This window comes from Heterodontus francisci, chromosome 6, assembly GCF_036365525.1.
Source record: "Heterodontus francisci isolate sHetFra1 chromosome 6, sHetFra1.hap1, whole genome shotgun sequence".
Classification (NCBI taxonomy): Eukaryota; Metazoa; Chordata; class Chondrichthyes; order Heterodontiformes; family Heterodontidae; genus Heterodontus; species Heterodontus francisci.
The window spans coordinates 29,147,372-29,163,181 of NC_090376.1; positions in this window are offsets into that span (position 1 = coordinate 29,147,372).

Consider the following 15,810-nt stretch of genomic DNA (forward strand, 5'->3'; position numbering starts at 1 on the left):
AACAGCTCTCCTAACTTTGGCACAAGCCCCCAGATGTTAGTAAGGAGGACTTTGCAGGGTCGACAGGGCTGGGTTTGTCGTTGTCGTTTCCGTTGCCTCGGTCGATGCCGGGTGGTTCGTCCGGTTTCATTCCTTTTTATTGTCTTCGTAACGGTTAGGTACAACTGAGTGGCTTGCTGGGCCATTTCAGAGGGCGTGTAAGAGTTAACCACATTGCTGTGGGTCTGGAGTAGTTGGAGAAGTTGAGTGTCAAGGTAACATAAGGATGAGGATTTCAGTGGCAGGGATAGGTCAAGGACAAAATTGGGTGATGTTGTAGAAGTAGAAGTAAGTGAACTTGGTGATAGATTAAAATATGAACGTACAAACTTACCAAATAGAGAAGTAGGCCATTCGGCCCCTCGAGCCTCATCCACCATTCAATAAGATCGTGGCTGATCTGTTTGTGTCTCGAATTCCACACTCCCATCTACCCAATAACCTTTGATTCCCTTGCCTAACAAGAATCTATCTACCTCCGCTTTAAAAATATTCAATGACCCCGTCACCACCACCTTCTGAGGCAGAGAGTTCCAAAGTCACACAACCCTCAGAGAAAAACTTTTTTCCTCACCTCTGTCCTAGAAGGGTGACCCCTAATTTTAAAACAGTGCCCCCTAGTTCTGGACTTACCCACAAGAGGAAACATTCCCTCCACATTCACCTTGTTAAGACCGTTCAGGATCTTATATATACTTCAATCAAGTCTCCCCTCACTCTTCTAAACTCCAGTGAAAATAAGCCCAGTCTGTCCAACCTTTCCTCATAAGACAACTTGCTCATTCCAGGTGTCAATCTAGTAAAACTCCTCTGAACTGCCTCCAACGCATTTACATCCTTCCTTCAATAAGGAGACCAAAACTGCACACAGTACAGGGTTTAAAGCTCTACTCAGGGTGAAATTGCACATCGGGGTTGTTCACCATCTAGCTGTGCCTGAGTGAACAGCCAGTAAAGAAGATGGAGTCAGAGACAAGGGTAAACAGAGCTTTAAGCAGGAGACTAAGGTTTTTTTGGTCTACCGAAACTGGCAAAATACTTGTGGATAATGGCGCAGAAAGTAAGCAACAAAAAGGAGGTTGTCAGTAATGGAAACTTGGGGTACTCTGAAGATGATTGTGCAGGAGCAGGAGGAGAAACCATTGTTGGAGATGTGCTGACTACATAGGATTGCTATGGGGTGGAACTATGTGAGGTTAGGGTGGTAGAGATAGACCACAGAAGACTGCTTCAAGAAAAGTTATCAATGAGAAATCATAACCTGACTACAAAGTGATCTATAACCTGCTTTTAAACCTCTGCCTATCATGCTCTCTCCTGCTGTGCAGGAATTGCCCGAGATGATTCTTCTAAATTTTCTTCCCCATGGCTTTAGTGGAAAATGCTTCCTCACAGCATCTCTCAGAATCAATGCAATTCAGATTATAAACTTTAAATGGGGACATTAAACCTGATTAATGGGGAGGCAGTAGTGTAGTGGTAATGTCACTAGACTGGTAATCCAGAGCCCAGGCTAATGCTCTGGGCACGTGGGTTTGAATCCCACCACGGCTGATGGTGAAATTTCAATTCAATTAATAAATATGGATTTAAAAAAAACTAGTCTAATGTTGACCATGAAACCATTATCAATTGTTGTAAAAACTCATCTGGTTCTCTAATGTCCTTTAGGGAAGGAAATCTGCCGTCCTTACCTGGTCTGGCCTACATGTGACTCCAGACCCACAGCAATGTGGTTGACTCTTAAATGCCCTCAGCAAGCCAGTCAGTTCAAGGGCAATTAGGGATGGGCAATAAATGCTAGCCTAGCCAGCGATGCCCACATCCCACAAAACAAATATTTTAAAAATCGAACATTAAAGATGCATGCTCTAATATACTTTTAGGTTGTCTGTTTTTTTTAAAAAAAGGCACAGTGGCGAGACAATGAGCCACATAGGCCAAAGTGGTATGTGTATAATTAGGTGATTTCAGTTAGAATGGCAAAACAATTAGCTTAAGTTTTCCCTTGGTAAAGATGGTGGTGGGGGTGGGGATGGAATCTGTTGGGTTCTTGACCTTGACTCTGTTCAGTGTCTCCCACTGAGCTGAATGTGGGATGAGGCCACAAGCTCAAGCTCGGCTGTGATTCCACTTCCCAGTTTGATAGCTGCTCAGTGACTACATCCCATGTTGAATAGCTTGACAATATTCCCCAGCTGGGCTCACGCAGTAAAAATAGCCATTTCAGCTAAGCACCAGAGCATTGCTCATGGAACTCTATCACAGCACCTTCAGGAAAGCAAAGGAGAAAACTGAACAGCGGTCACCATGAGAGGTAGGTGTTTCTGGGGATTACTGCGTAAGCAGCCTTGTTTTGGTGTCATAACAATGGACATACATTTTTGTAAATTCTGTACCATGGTTTGATATCATTCAGAGAAATTATTTGAAATAGCAATCTCTTGATGTTGCCTTTATTGGAAGTACAGATTTGATGCATGCATCAAGTATAGATTGACTGGAAAAGGATAACCAAATGAGGATGGAAAGATCTACACAAAAAAAATGTCTACTTTGTTCTTGCCATATCCTGCTTTTTCTGCAGAGGTTCATCTTATAACATCGAAAGCACTGAACAAAATAACAGCCTCATTGGTATTTGTCTGGTGTGTCCATTGAGAAATTGCAGCCATTATTGGATAGTCGACCTATGTCATAGTCATTTAGTAGTACAGAACTTGAGTATTGCTGAAAATAGAAACATGTTGTCGAAGCTTTTTGTCTTGCACTCATCAGGACAATCACAAGAATAACCAATGTAAGGGAAAACAACAACTTATACTGCATGAGAAGAGAGTACTGATTGGTTGGCAAGTAAAGGCATTGTCATGGTGAATGCACCAGTTTATGGTGACTGACAGTTAAAATACCAAGCTTTGTTTAAAATGTAAACCAGGCAGGATGTCAAGGCATTGCCCTGAGGAATGAGCCAGCGACTGGCTGTCACTTACTTTGTTCTGCTGAAACAGGCGCAATGTTTGTAGATATTTTATTTTATTGTTTTTTATTTAGAGATACAGCACTGAAACAGGCCCTTCGGCCCACTGAGTCTGTGCCGACCAAGAACCACCCATTTATACTAACCCTACAGTAACCCCATCTTCCCTACCTACATTAGGGCAATTTACAATGGCCAATTTACCTATCACCTGCAAGTCTTTGGCGGTGGGAGGAAACCGGAGCACCCGACGAAAACCCACGCGGTCACAGGGAGAACTTGCAAACTCCGCACAGGCAGTACCCAGAATTGAACCCGGGTCCCTGGAGCTGTGAGGCTGTGGTGCTAACCACTGCGCCGCCACTGATGTCCCTCCCCTCAGTTCAGCTTGGTGGGGGGACCTTACACAGTTGTCTTTCTCCATTGAGCCTTTGCTGCGGCTGCCCCTAGCTTTAGTGTGTCCCTGAGCGCGTAGTCCGAGACCTTGGAATGTGCCAGTCTGCAACATTCGGTCGTGGACAACGCTTTGCGCTGGAAGACCAGCAAGTTTCGGCAGACCAAAGGGCGTCTTTCACCGAATTGATAGTCCTCCAGCAGTAGTTGATGTTTATCTCGGTGTGCGTCCCTGGGAACAGCCCGTAGAGCACAGACACCTGTGTTACAGAGCTGCTTGGGATGAACTTCGACAAAACCCACTGCATCTCTTTCCACACCTACTTTGCAAAGATACATTCCAGAAGGAGGTGGGCAACTGTCTCTTCCCCACCACAGCCACCGCGGGGGCATTGTGCGGAGGGGGTGAGACTTCGGGCGTGCAGGAAGGATCTGACGGAGGGCTCTTTTCACCACCAGCCAAGCTACATCTTGGTGCTTGCTTGAAAGTTCTGGTGATGAGGCATTCTGCCAAATGACTTTGGCGGTCTGCTCGGGGAAACATCCGACAGGATCCATCGTCTCCTTTTCCCGTACAGCCTGGAGGACATTCCGTGCAGTCCACTGCCTGATGAATTGGTGGTCAAAGGTGTTTTTCCGCAGAAACTGCTCCACGAAGGATAGGTGGTACGGCATGGTCCAACTGGATGGAGCGTTCCGCAGCAATGTGACCAGGCCCATCCTTCGCAACACCGGGGACAGATAGAACCTCAGCACGTAGTAACACTTGGAGTTTGCGTACTGGAGGTCTACACACAGCTTGATGCAGCCACACACGAAGGTGGTCATCAGGATGAGGGTCACGTTGGCTACATTTTTCCTGCCCTTATCCAGAGGTTTGAACATCGTGTCCCTCCGAACCCGGTCCATTTTAGATCCCCAGATGAAGCGGAAAATGGCTCAGGTGACCGCCACAGCGCAGGAGCCGGGTATGGGCCAGACCTGCGCCATGTACAGCAACAACGTGAGCGCCTCACACCTGATGACCAGGTTCTTACCGACAATGGAGAGAGATCGCTGCCCCCACATGCTCAGCTTGTGTTGTACCTTGGCTACTCACCCCTCCCAGGTTTTGGTGCACGCCCCGGCCCTTCCGAACCATATCCCCAGCACCTTCAGGTAGTCTGTCTCTTCCCCACGGTCTTTAGCAGCCTTCAGGCAAGTCCCATGGGGAGATAGAGGTGGGGCTGAAGGAGAACACCTACTCCTTCCAGCTCCACATCAAAGTAAATGTGAAAAGAATATTTAAGTTTTTGGTGTCATCTTCTAATGATCCGTTAAGGTCCACTGGTTAGATCACATATATACCAAATAATGCTGAGTGGAGCAGATCTGGTGCCTGTTTTTATGGATGGGTCCTGAAGGTGGTGCAGGACCTTTACTTTCTCATTGAAATGAGGTCTGTGCTCATTCCAGATGACCATCAAGGCCATCTCCAAACAACTTCCCTGACAAATTTGCTATTGGCTTGAATGTCTGCATAGGTCAGGCATGGGCCATCACAAAGCTAAATTTGTCATAATTACACCTGTTTCATGCCCTTAAAATGGGCACAAGGTTGAATGCATCGTCCTCTGTCTTTCAGAGGAGCATTAAATTGTCATATCTGCCTCCTCGGTTGGATGCCAAGTACCAAATGGCACTATTTGAAGTGAAAGGAGTACTCTTAACCTATACCAATTATCTGGCCATTTATTTATTTACTGTTTTTGTGATATAGCTATGCACAAATTGGCTACCACATTTGCAATAAAAGGCCTTTAGGGATGTCCTGTTGAGGTATTCTCTCCTTTGGCCTCCTTATCTCGAGAGACAATGGGTAAGCGCCTGGATGTGGTCAGTGGTGTGTGGAGCAGCGCCTGGAGTGGCTATAAAGGCCAATTCTAGAGTGACAGGCTCTTCCACAGGTGCTGCAGAAAAATTTGTTTGTCGGGGCTGTTACACAGTTGGCTCTCCCCTTGCGCTTTTGTCTTTTTTCCTGCCAATTGCTAAGTCTCTTCGACTCGCCACACTTTAGCCCCGCCTTTATTAAGGCTCAATATAAATGCAGGATTTTTCTTAAATCCCTGAAAAAGGCAGCTGGGCTACCGTTTAACTTCACTTTCTCTTCTCAATGGATATTGATCCAACTTTCTTTAAATTCGCAGCTGGCCCAACTCAACAAGTTTCTCTTGGAGTGTGTTTTGGTCCGATAGACCATTGTGATTAAACCTTTGTATGAAAAGTTTCTGCTTTTTTCTCCTTTGTTGCCAATTCAATCTCACCTCTTCGGCAGAAAATTATAAATTCAAGGCTCATTGCAAGATTTAAGTATATAAACTGGGCTGTTTAATTCAATGTGGTACTGATAAAGTGCTGAATATCAGAGGTATAATAGAACTTTTCTGGGGTGAGAGATCGAACTGGTGGATATAAAATATCCTATGAAACTATTCAAAGAGTACAGAGGTTTTATAGTATCCTAGCTAATATACATCTATCTACCAATGCCACCAAAACAGAGACACATTGACAGGATTGCGGCTGCCTGCACCGAATTTGGCCTAACCATCAGCCTCAAGAAAACGAACATCATGGGACAGGACGTCACAAATGCCCCATCCAGGTTGATAGGTGAATTGGCCATTAAAAATTGCCACTAGTATAGGTAGGTGATAGGGGAATATAGGGACAGGTGAGGATGTGGTAGGAATATGGGATTAGTGCAGGATTAGTATAAATGGGTGGTTAATGGTTGGCACAGACTCGGTGGGCCGAAGGGCCTGTTTCAGTGCTGTATCTCTAAATATTAAAAAATGTATAAATATCGGTGACCACACTCTGGAAGTGGTTCAAGAGTTCACCTACCTAGGCTCAACTATCACCAGTAACCTGTCTCTCGATGCAGAAATCAACAAGCGCATGGAAAAGGCTTCCACTGCTATGTCCAGACTGGCCAAGAGAGTGTGGGAAAATGGCGCACTGACACAGAACACAAAAGTCTGAGTGTATCAAGCCTGTGTCCTCAGTACCTTGCTCTACGGCAGCAAGGCCTGGACAACGTATGTCAGCCAAGAGCGACGTCTCAATTCATTCCATCTTCGCTGCCTCCGGAGAATCCTTGGCATCAGGTGGCAGGACCGTATCTCCAACACAGAAGTCCTTGAGGCGGCCAACATCCCCAGCATATACACCCTACTAAGCCAGCGGCACTGGAGATGGCTTGACCACGTGAGCCGCATGGAAGATGGCAGGATCCCCAAAGACACATTGTACAGCGAGCTCGTCACTGGATCAGACCCACCGGCCGTCCTGTGACATTGATCACAAGTCGTGGGAGTCAGTTGCCAGCGATCGCCAGAGCTGACGGGCAACCATAAAGGCGGGGCTAATGTGTGGCAGGTCAAAGAGACTTAGCAGTTGGCAGGAAAAAAGTCAGAAGCGCAAGGAGAGAGCCAACTGCGTAACAGCCCTGTCAACCAACTTTATCTGCAGCACCTGTGGAAGAGTCTGCCACTCTAGAATTGGCCTTTATAGCCACTCCAGGCACTGCTTCACAAACCACTGACCACCTCCAGGCGCTTACCCATTGTCTCTCGAGACAAGGAGGCCAAAGAAGAAGGTTATTGTTTATGGGACTTTGCTGCTGCATTTTCCTACAGAACAGTAACTATACTTCAACAATGAGTCACTAAAATAAAAGTAAAGTACTACAGATGCTGGAAATCTGAAATAAAAACAAAGTGCTGGAAATACTCAGCAGGTCAGGTAGCATCTGTGGAGAGGGAAACAGAGGCTTCTCTCTTCACAGATGCTGCCTGACCTATTGAGTATTTCCAGCACTTTCTGTTTTTATTTCAAGATGAGTCATTGCCTGTGAAGTTGCTTTGCAATACCTGGAGGCTGTGAAAGGCATTATATGAAGATTTTTAATTTTCTTTATAATATAATAAAAAAACCTTTCACTAGTAACCCTCTCAAACTCTTGCAAAATTTGGAATACCCATTAAATTCCCCTTAGTTTTCTCTACTCTAATGAATATATTGCTAGCTTGTCAACTCAACATGTCTACTATCCTATGATGTCTTGCAAGTTAGTGACTTCTAGTCTTTTGGTCATTGGGCAAGTTAAATAGCTTGCTTACTTCAGCCTCTATCCCTTATTAGATAAAGGCCTGTATCATTGTCCCCCTTAATAGTCTTCAAAAATTATCCAAATGCTTAAGTGTTAAGGCCCCTTCTAAATAAAATGTAGCTACATAGTGACTCAAAATACTCTTTGAAATATGAATGTAAAAATAAGCAGCACCAGAGGAGACCATAGTGTTTCATCTGGACAATCCCATTGACTAGGGAATGTCATACACCAGGATATCGCAGTTAAACAACTCTCAAATTTGATTTTACAATCACTTATCACTGCTTTCCTCAATAGTTTATTCCATTCATTCTTCTGCAAAAGGTAGTTAAAACTATCTTTTCGCCCCCAGTAAATTTGAGACTGTTCTGGTAAACATAAATATGTCTATCTATACCCTTTACAAACCTTGTATATTTCATTAAGTTAATTACAGAACTTAATATTTTCTAATGTAAATATTCCTACCTTTTCAAGCCTCCTTCATAATTTAAGTGTCTAATCCCAAGCAGATGACCTTTCTTCAAATTTGTCTCCCATTCTAAATCTATTTTTTTCATTTTTGATTGCACTCTGTATTACTCTATTCCTAAACTGAAATGGTAGGTAAGTGACTAGCTAACAGCATGCTGCTTCTGATTCTCTATAACTGGCCACTGGGAGGTGTGGGAGAACAGCCCAGACTAATATAGCTAGCAGTAGAAATAAAGAAAATCTACCATTTTTATCAGAATCATATTCTTCTCGTGCAACCTCAAGCTAGTGCAACAACCAATAAAGAAAGGAATCCCCAGGTGGGACACATTATCCAAAGTACTTGGCTCTAAAATACTGCCCTGTTATCTGTTAGTGGGGGGAAGCATTTTGTAACCATATACTTTCAATAATGTGTCCCACCTGGAGCCATTTGACTGGTATCCATGTCCATTAATAAGCATACTTTCACAGCTGCCCTCAACCAATAGATAAAAACTCCCAACTTTACAGCCAATATCAACATAAACCCTGCTAAAAGGACAATTGGAAGGATAGAGACTTTGCTACTATTTGACTTGCCAGTAGATTGATTCCATATCTACAATATAGAATTTTTACAAGGTACAGGTTTCATCTGATAGTCCATTAGATAGATGTCAGCAAAATAAAGGCTTGAAAAATGAACACTGCATTGGACCCCAAATCAACAAGCAAGGGGTAAAGTATGAGACAGGGAACTAGTGTTTTTATTTGATTCAAGATCAATGTAGAAATTAATATCAATGACTGGATTAGTAAGAGTAATTGGGAATAGGAAATAATTAGGCATATATGGAGGCAGTCTTGCAGATTCTTAAATGTTAATTGTATAAGGTATTGTACTTCCATAATAAAATTATAGTACTGTAGTCTAGTGGGCAATATACCTTAGAATATGACCATTAGGGTATCTGAATCTTTCTGTTGAAAGACAGTGGCTTGACCTTTAGCCTTGTTCCTTAAGCTTAAAACCTTTTTAAAGCTAGTAGGAGAGGGAAATTATCTTTTCAAAATAAGGAATTTTTTTACCTCCTTTTCTGATGGAATTAGTTAACAAATCATGGTGACCTTTGATACTTGAACTTGTCCTGAAAATGTTACCTTTTGACATTTCATTGATACTCACTTTTCTTAGTCAATAGGATTTCAATGATCTATTGATTATACAGCTGAATAAATCTAAGATGTTGATTTAGTGAAAAATATGTGGTTGAGGCATTTGAACTACATATGTTGGAGGTGATGTTTCCTCTAAGGTGTACAGCAACCAGAAAGTCCCCACACAGGTTGGCCCCTTTAAATTATCATGTGTGTGTAGCTGTGTTAAAAAAATTTAAAGGGGCTACAAACTTAAAGAAATTGCACACTCTGGAGCGGGGGGAATTAGAGGGAAATTATGTTGGGGGAGTTGTCTTTTGGTTCAATGTTCCAACGCATGTTATAGATCTCATGGCACTATTTGAAGGAAAATGGAGAGTTCTCCTAGTGTCAGCGCTAACATTCTTCCCTCAATCCCCAAAACCAAAAAATGATTTAACTGACCAGTCATCTCACTGTTTCTGCTATTTACAAAATCATTGTTGTCTTTTTGCCCACCTAACAATCACAGCATTTCAAAGTTGTATGAAATATTTTGGGATGTTTTTGAGATGCTATTTGTTTTCTATCTTAATTATTAATGGAAGAGAAGTTAAACCACGATATTTGTCTAAAGGAATTATGTGATACATTATGTGGAATTAGGTTTCTGTTGCCTATTCCAATGTAAAATCTGTTGGATTCTTCAATGTACCCTAAACATAAGTCTCAATTTTCATTAGAACATTCTTTGCAGTCAAACTAATTGCTCCTGGGCCACCTCCTGAAGATTGACTTTTGGAAAATGTTATCATCTGGAGGAAAAAGTTCAGTTAGAACATGGATTTTCTCCACAATTCTAGAAGTTGCGTGTGTGTGTTGGTGGAAGGATGGATAGGAAACTTAATACACTCTAGTAAAACTGTCCCAACATTACAATACTGCTGCCTTTCTTGGACTGGAACACAATTGAGTTTTTCCCACCTCCAACCTGCAATTTTGCATTATTCTTGTGTATTATTTCCAGTGAATTCATTCTCACAATATATCAAAGATCTGATTTCCCACATCAGGTGCTGGGAAATTCCTTCAATACAAAATTAGGATAATATTTCTGAGTATTGAGGAATACCTTGTTTCAAAAGAATGTGGTACAAAGATGACTTTTTCACCTCCCAATAAATATTGACACTGTTGTATATGACATTTCTAACAGAATGAGATGAAAGGAACTGATATAATGTTCCATTGACTTCAGTGTGACTTTGCCCAGTGTAGTATGTAGCAAATTTAATCAAGAATCGTATCTTCAATCCTACTGGTTAATGTTTTAATGTATTTATGTCATCCATATACATTTTCTGAGTTTCTAAATAGTAATGATAGTTCTTTGTCCAACTAAAACTCTGTGCAAAGGCAGAACTATATGTATGGTTGAGATTGTTTTTTGGAAATATAACATTGACTTAAATTGAAGTTGAGCTATCTGGCCTATGATGGATTGCTATTCTATTTTTTGACAAGCTGTGCACTGTAGGGGGTTACTGAACAGCTTTCTCCAGCAAGGTCATCTGGTCAGTTGAGTTTCATTTTTACACTTTAAAAAAAAATTCCAACAGACCTTGAACTCACAAGAGTTTTGTGAAGTAGATATTCTGTATGGTGAGCCCTATCTGCTCTGTTTGTGTAACTGGTTCTATTTCTTTATCGGGGAGAGCCTTTGGCCTAAACATTCAAGCTGACATCTGTTTTACTCAAACCCAATCAATTGAGCTTTGTCCTGTTTATCACCACAAACAAAAATAATCGAACTTAAATTGGTGTCTTCTAAGAGGGGGAGCATTAAAAAGAAATGTACACCGTGCTGTTCAATAGCTAATCTCATTCTGAAACAAAACCACACTGGATACTGCTCAAATCAAAATAGTGCAGTATCAGCATCGTGCAGCCTAATTTAAATACATATTTTACATTAACATAAAGGCTCGGATCTTTCTGACAATATTTTTTTCTTTAGCAAAGAGCCAACTGTCCCCTCAGCTAATATTAAATTTGAATCAGCAATTGACTGCTGGTGAGTGGGTACATATGCAACACTCTGTATCCCCTCCCCTAAGAGTGATGGAGAACTGTCAGTCCAACCTGAGGCCTCACCATTCAGATGGAGGTGGTGAACCCTGTGTTCTCTGTGTTCCCAAAATGCCTGAATTTCCAGGCCCATGCTTTCATTTAGTCTTTCATAAATATGATTTGAGTGATTTTGTACAACACAATTCATAAGCCAAAACTGTTTTGCATTGACACAAAATGTGCAGTATATTTGCCCTATTAATGTAAGGGCATAATTTTCTTTGGATTTCTGCCTTACTATAGTTTATGAATTAATTCACAATAAGATAAAGAACTAACAGAAATAGCTAACTGTGCTATGTGACAGCAGTTGACAAAATGTGATCAAATCTAGAGATCTGTGAAATAAATGCCATTAATACTGTCCCTTGAATTAGAATCAGATATTAATCTGCATCTTGAATTCTGGTATTCTGGCTATTGCTTGCTGTGCTGAAAATATTATTTGGTAATGTCTTAACATGCTTTGGTAGCTGCATATCACAGCAGTAAATATCATCCATTCCCAATGAATGAGAACTACACGTGACCATAATGTTGGGTACTATTTCCAGAAATCTATTTAGTATTTCAGTACTTTCAACTATCATCATAAGATTGACATTTCTTCATTTTTAAAGATATTAAAAACTTGAATTAGAAAATTAATCTATTCAAAATTATTTGTGGCTTCTCTTCCCATCCATGCACATTATCTCCCGAGTTCTCCAAAGATCTCTCCTTAACCTTCCCTTCCTCATCTACGTTTTGTTCCTTTGGTGACATCATACCCTGACATAGCTCTCTTGACCACCCCATTACCTTTGTGCTGTCAGTTTGCATGCATTACATGCAGGCTTGGATGAGTCCTAACTTCCTCCAACTAAACATTGGGAAGACTGAAGCCATTGTCCCTTGTCACTGACTCTACCTCCCTCCTTGGCCACTGTCTCAGGCTAATAAGTTCATGACCTCTGTGTCCTGTTCTACACTGAGACTAATTTTTGAACCCATATCTCCTCCACCATCCATAACATCACCCACTTTCGCCCTGATCCTAGCGCATCTGCTGCTGAAACCCTCATTCAAGACTTTATCACCTCCAAACGCAATTACTCCAATATACTTCCTTGTTGGTATTCCTCCCTCCACCCTCCATAAACTCCAACTTGAACAAAAATTTGCTACTTGGTTCTTATCCCACACCCTCTGCTATTATCTCTGCCCTCAGTGATCTCATTTGTTTATTCATCTCTCCTTTGATATCGAAGTAGACTATCTAATTTTTTGCATTGAGGTCGTTGATGACTGTTGAGACCGATTTTCGCTTGGAATGAGCGTCCGCAGACTGGTGGATACATCATGTTGGAGATCTTGAGTTTTCAAGCAAGGTTTCCTCAGCTGGCAGTCACATTCAGTATCAGCAATGGGCCTCATAGTCGGAAATGCCTTCATGGATGGTTTTTTAGGCATGCTTTCTTATCTTAAGCAAATTTGTTCCCACTTAACGACCTCTATTTGGCACTGATTCAAGGTTGCTTCAGTGCAGTCTTTTATCTCTTTTTCTGTGCATTATGAAATCACTTCCAAGCTGTCAATGTGCTATAAAAGATCTTCCTCGGGATTTATTCGTAAGACATATGCGCCATGTGACTTGACCATTGTAGCCGCATCTTCGAGATCAGAGCATCCGTGCTTTGCACGTCAGCTTTTCAAAAAAAATCTTTGGTGTCAAGGATTTTGCCTTGCCATCTGATCTTCATTAGTCATCTCAGCTTAGGTGAAAGTGATTCAGTTTCTGAATGTGGTGTGCATATGTTGTTCAAATTTCGCAGGCATGAAACAGGGCCGTCAGAATGACAGCCTTGTCTATTTGAGCTTGGTCTGCCAGCTGATGCCTTTCTTGTCCCAGACGTGCTTATGGAGTTTGCCAAAGGCTGAGCTGCCTTTGGTGATTATGCAGGATGGTTCTGTATCAGTATGAATTTCTATAGACAGGATGCTACCCAGGTAAGTGAATCTATCCACTACCTGAAGCATGTGATTGCTGATAGGGATGATTGGTAGATCCTTGCCTGGGACTTTTTGGAAGAGTACTATCATCTTTTTAAGGTTGATATTCATGTGAAATTGCAAACAAGGATTTGCAAGGTGATTCATGAATGTTTGTCTATTGTTCTGGGCCATGAGAGCACAGTCATCAGAAAATGGGAGTTCACGAACAAGTTCTTCCAGCACCTCTGTTTTAGCTTGTAGTCTTCTAAGGCTGATGATCTGCCCAAGAGGTCTGAATCTTATCTTGACTCCAGTTTTGGAGATTATTGAAATACACAAGAAGCACAGCAGCAATCAAAACGCTGAAAAGTGATGAATGCATCACCTTGTTTGAAACCTGGAAGGAGGTGGAATTGTCCCCATCTTCCATTGCTCAAGCCATCATGGAATTATTTGACTATTTTAATGATTTTGTCTGGATACCCATTCTTGTAGAGGATTTTTCAGAATCCTTACCTGCTGACGGTTTCAAATCCCTTTTGTTAGATCAATAGTAAAGTTTTATATTCTGCTGTCTGTTGATCATATCAGTTGTGCCTTTTCGCATTTCTGAACCCTGAATATTGACTGGTAGAATTTTTCAGTGCAGTCACCCCATCCACAAACATTCACTCCCTCCACCACCGACGCACAGTGGCAGCAGTGTGTACCATCTACAAGATGCACTGCAGCAATGCACCAAGGCTCCTTAGACAGGACCTTCCAAACCTGCAACCTCTACTAACTAGAAGGACAAGGGCAGCAGATGCATGGGAACACCACCAACTGCAAGTTCCCCTCCAAGTCACACACCATCCTGACTTGGAACTATATCGCTGTTCCTTCACTGTCACTGGGTCAAAATCCTGGAACTCCCTTCCTAACAGCATTGTTGGTGTACCTGCACCCCAAAGACTGCAGCTGTTCAAGAAGGCAGTTCACCACCACCTTCTCAAGGGCGATTAGGGATGGGCAATAAATGCTGGCCTGGTCAGTGACACCTGCATGCCATGAATGAATAAAAAAGTGTTGAATATAACAATTGAGCATTACTCTTGCAAGGATCTTTCAAATAATGACAAGTAAAGAGGTTCCCCAGTGATTATCATAGATAAAATGTTTTCCCTTTCCCTTTAAAGAGGTGGACAATTGAAGCATCCTTGAACTGCTGGGGGATCTTTCCTGAGCACCACAGAGATTAAAATGGTTTGTTGAGGCAGTTGACTAACTAGTCACCATTCACTCATCTAAAATACCTCATGGTCTCTAAGTACCTGAAAATTAAGGTATTTTATATGGAATTACATAGAATGTTACAGTACGTAAACAGGCAATTCAGCCCAGCAGACCAGTGATATTGCTCCACACGAGCCTCCTTCCACCTTACATCATCTCACCTTATCAACGTATTATTCTATTCTTTTCTCCCTTGTGTACTTAGCCAGCTTCCCCTTAAATGAATCTATGCTATTCGCCTCAACCACTGCCTTGATACGCTTTTTCATGTTAAAAGGTGCTTTATAAATCCAAGTTGTTTGTTATTACCTTTGAAGGAACTTAAGTTTGGTAAGTATAAACAACATAATTAAAAAACAAATTAAAACCTTCTGGTCTAGTGTGTTTTTGAAGTATAGGCGCATATTTTCATTTGACATAAAATCTGGGAAATGTTTTAAAACAAGTCAACTTTGTTCAATTAACTTAAAAGCAATTCAATTGCTGTGAGCTAAAGTTCCTGTTCATTGATAGATACTTGGACATCGACTGGGCAGCTGATCCAAAAGGAAAATAGCTGTACATAAAAATGCGAATGATCTGTATTTTAGATCCAAAATGTGTGGCCCTCAATATGGCTGCAAATCATAACTTCTTATTACTTCCCTTTCCCAAGAGTTTCAGCACAAATGTATTGGCCACAGACTTTTGTGCCTCCCCCAGGAAGCTACAGTGTCTAATGCATGCAGTGAGAATTGATGGGGCTGAGTTTTAACTTCCTCTGGCCTGGCAGAAAATTGGTGGAGTAGTTAAAATGGAGCTGAGGATTTACCCATTCCTTTTCAGTCTTGATCTGGCCAACTGCAATTTAAAATTACAGGCAGCAAGGCCACATTTTGCACACCAGCGGGATCCTCTTTATGCTGAATGGGGCCTGAACTACCATTTTAATCCAAGGTCTGAGCAGGAAGCCAGAAAAGGCCCAGCAAAGTAGGTCCTTGCATATATTTCCTTGTGGGAAAAGAGAAACAGGAGTGATCCCCGGGACCACACATGGCAATCTTGGGTCTCCCCTGCACCTGGCTTCCTCCCCCCACCCCTCTCCTGTCCTGGATTCCCCTCCTACTGACCTTAGGCTGGGGATCATAACCGTGGGTTCCTGGTGACTTCCTCCTTGCTGCCCAATTCAAATGGCTGAGTAGCCACTGTCCGCTGCTTTGGTCGGCCTGCTTCCGCTCCTGGATGAGCTTGTTGCTTCCTTGGCCACATTCTCGCACAAGAGGTAAAATCA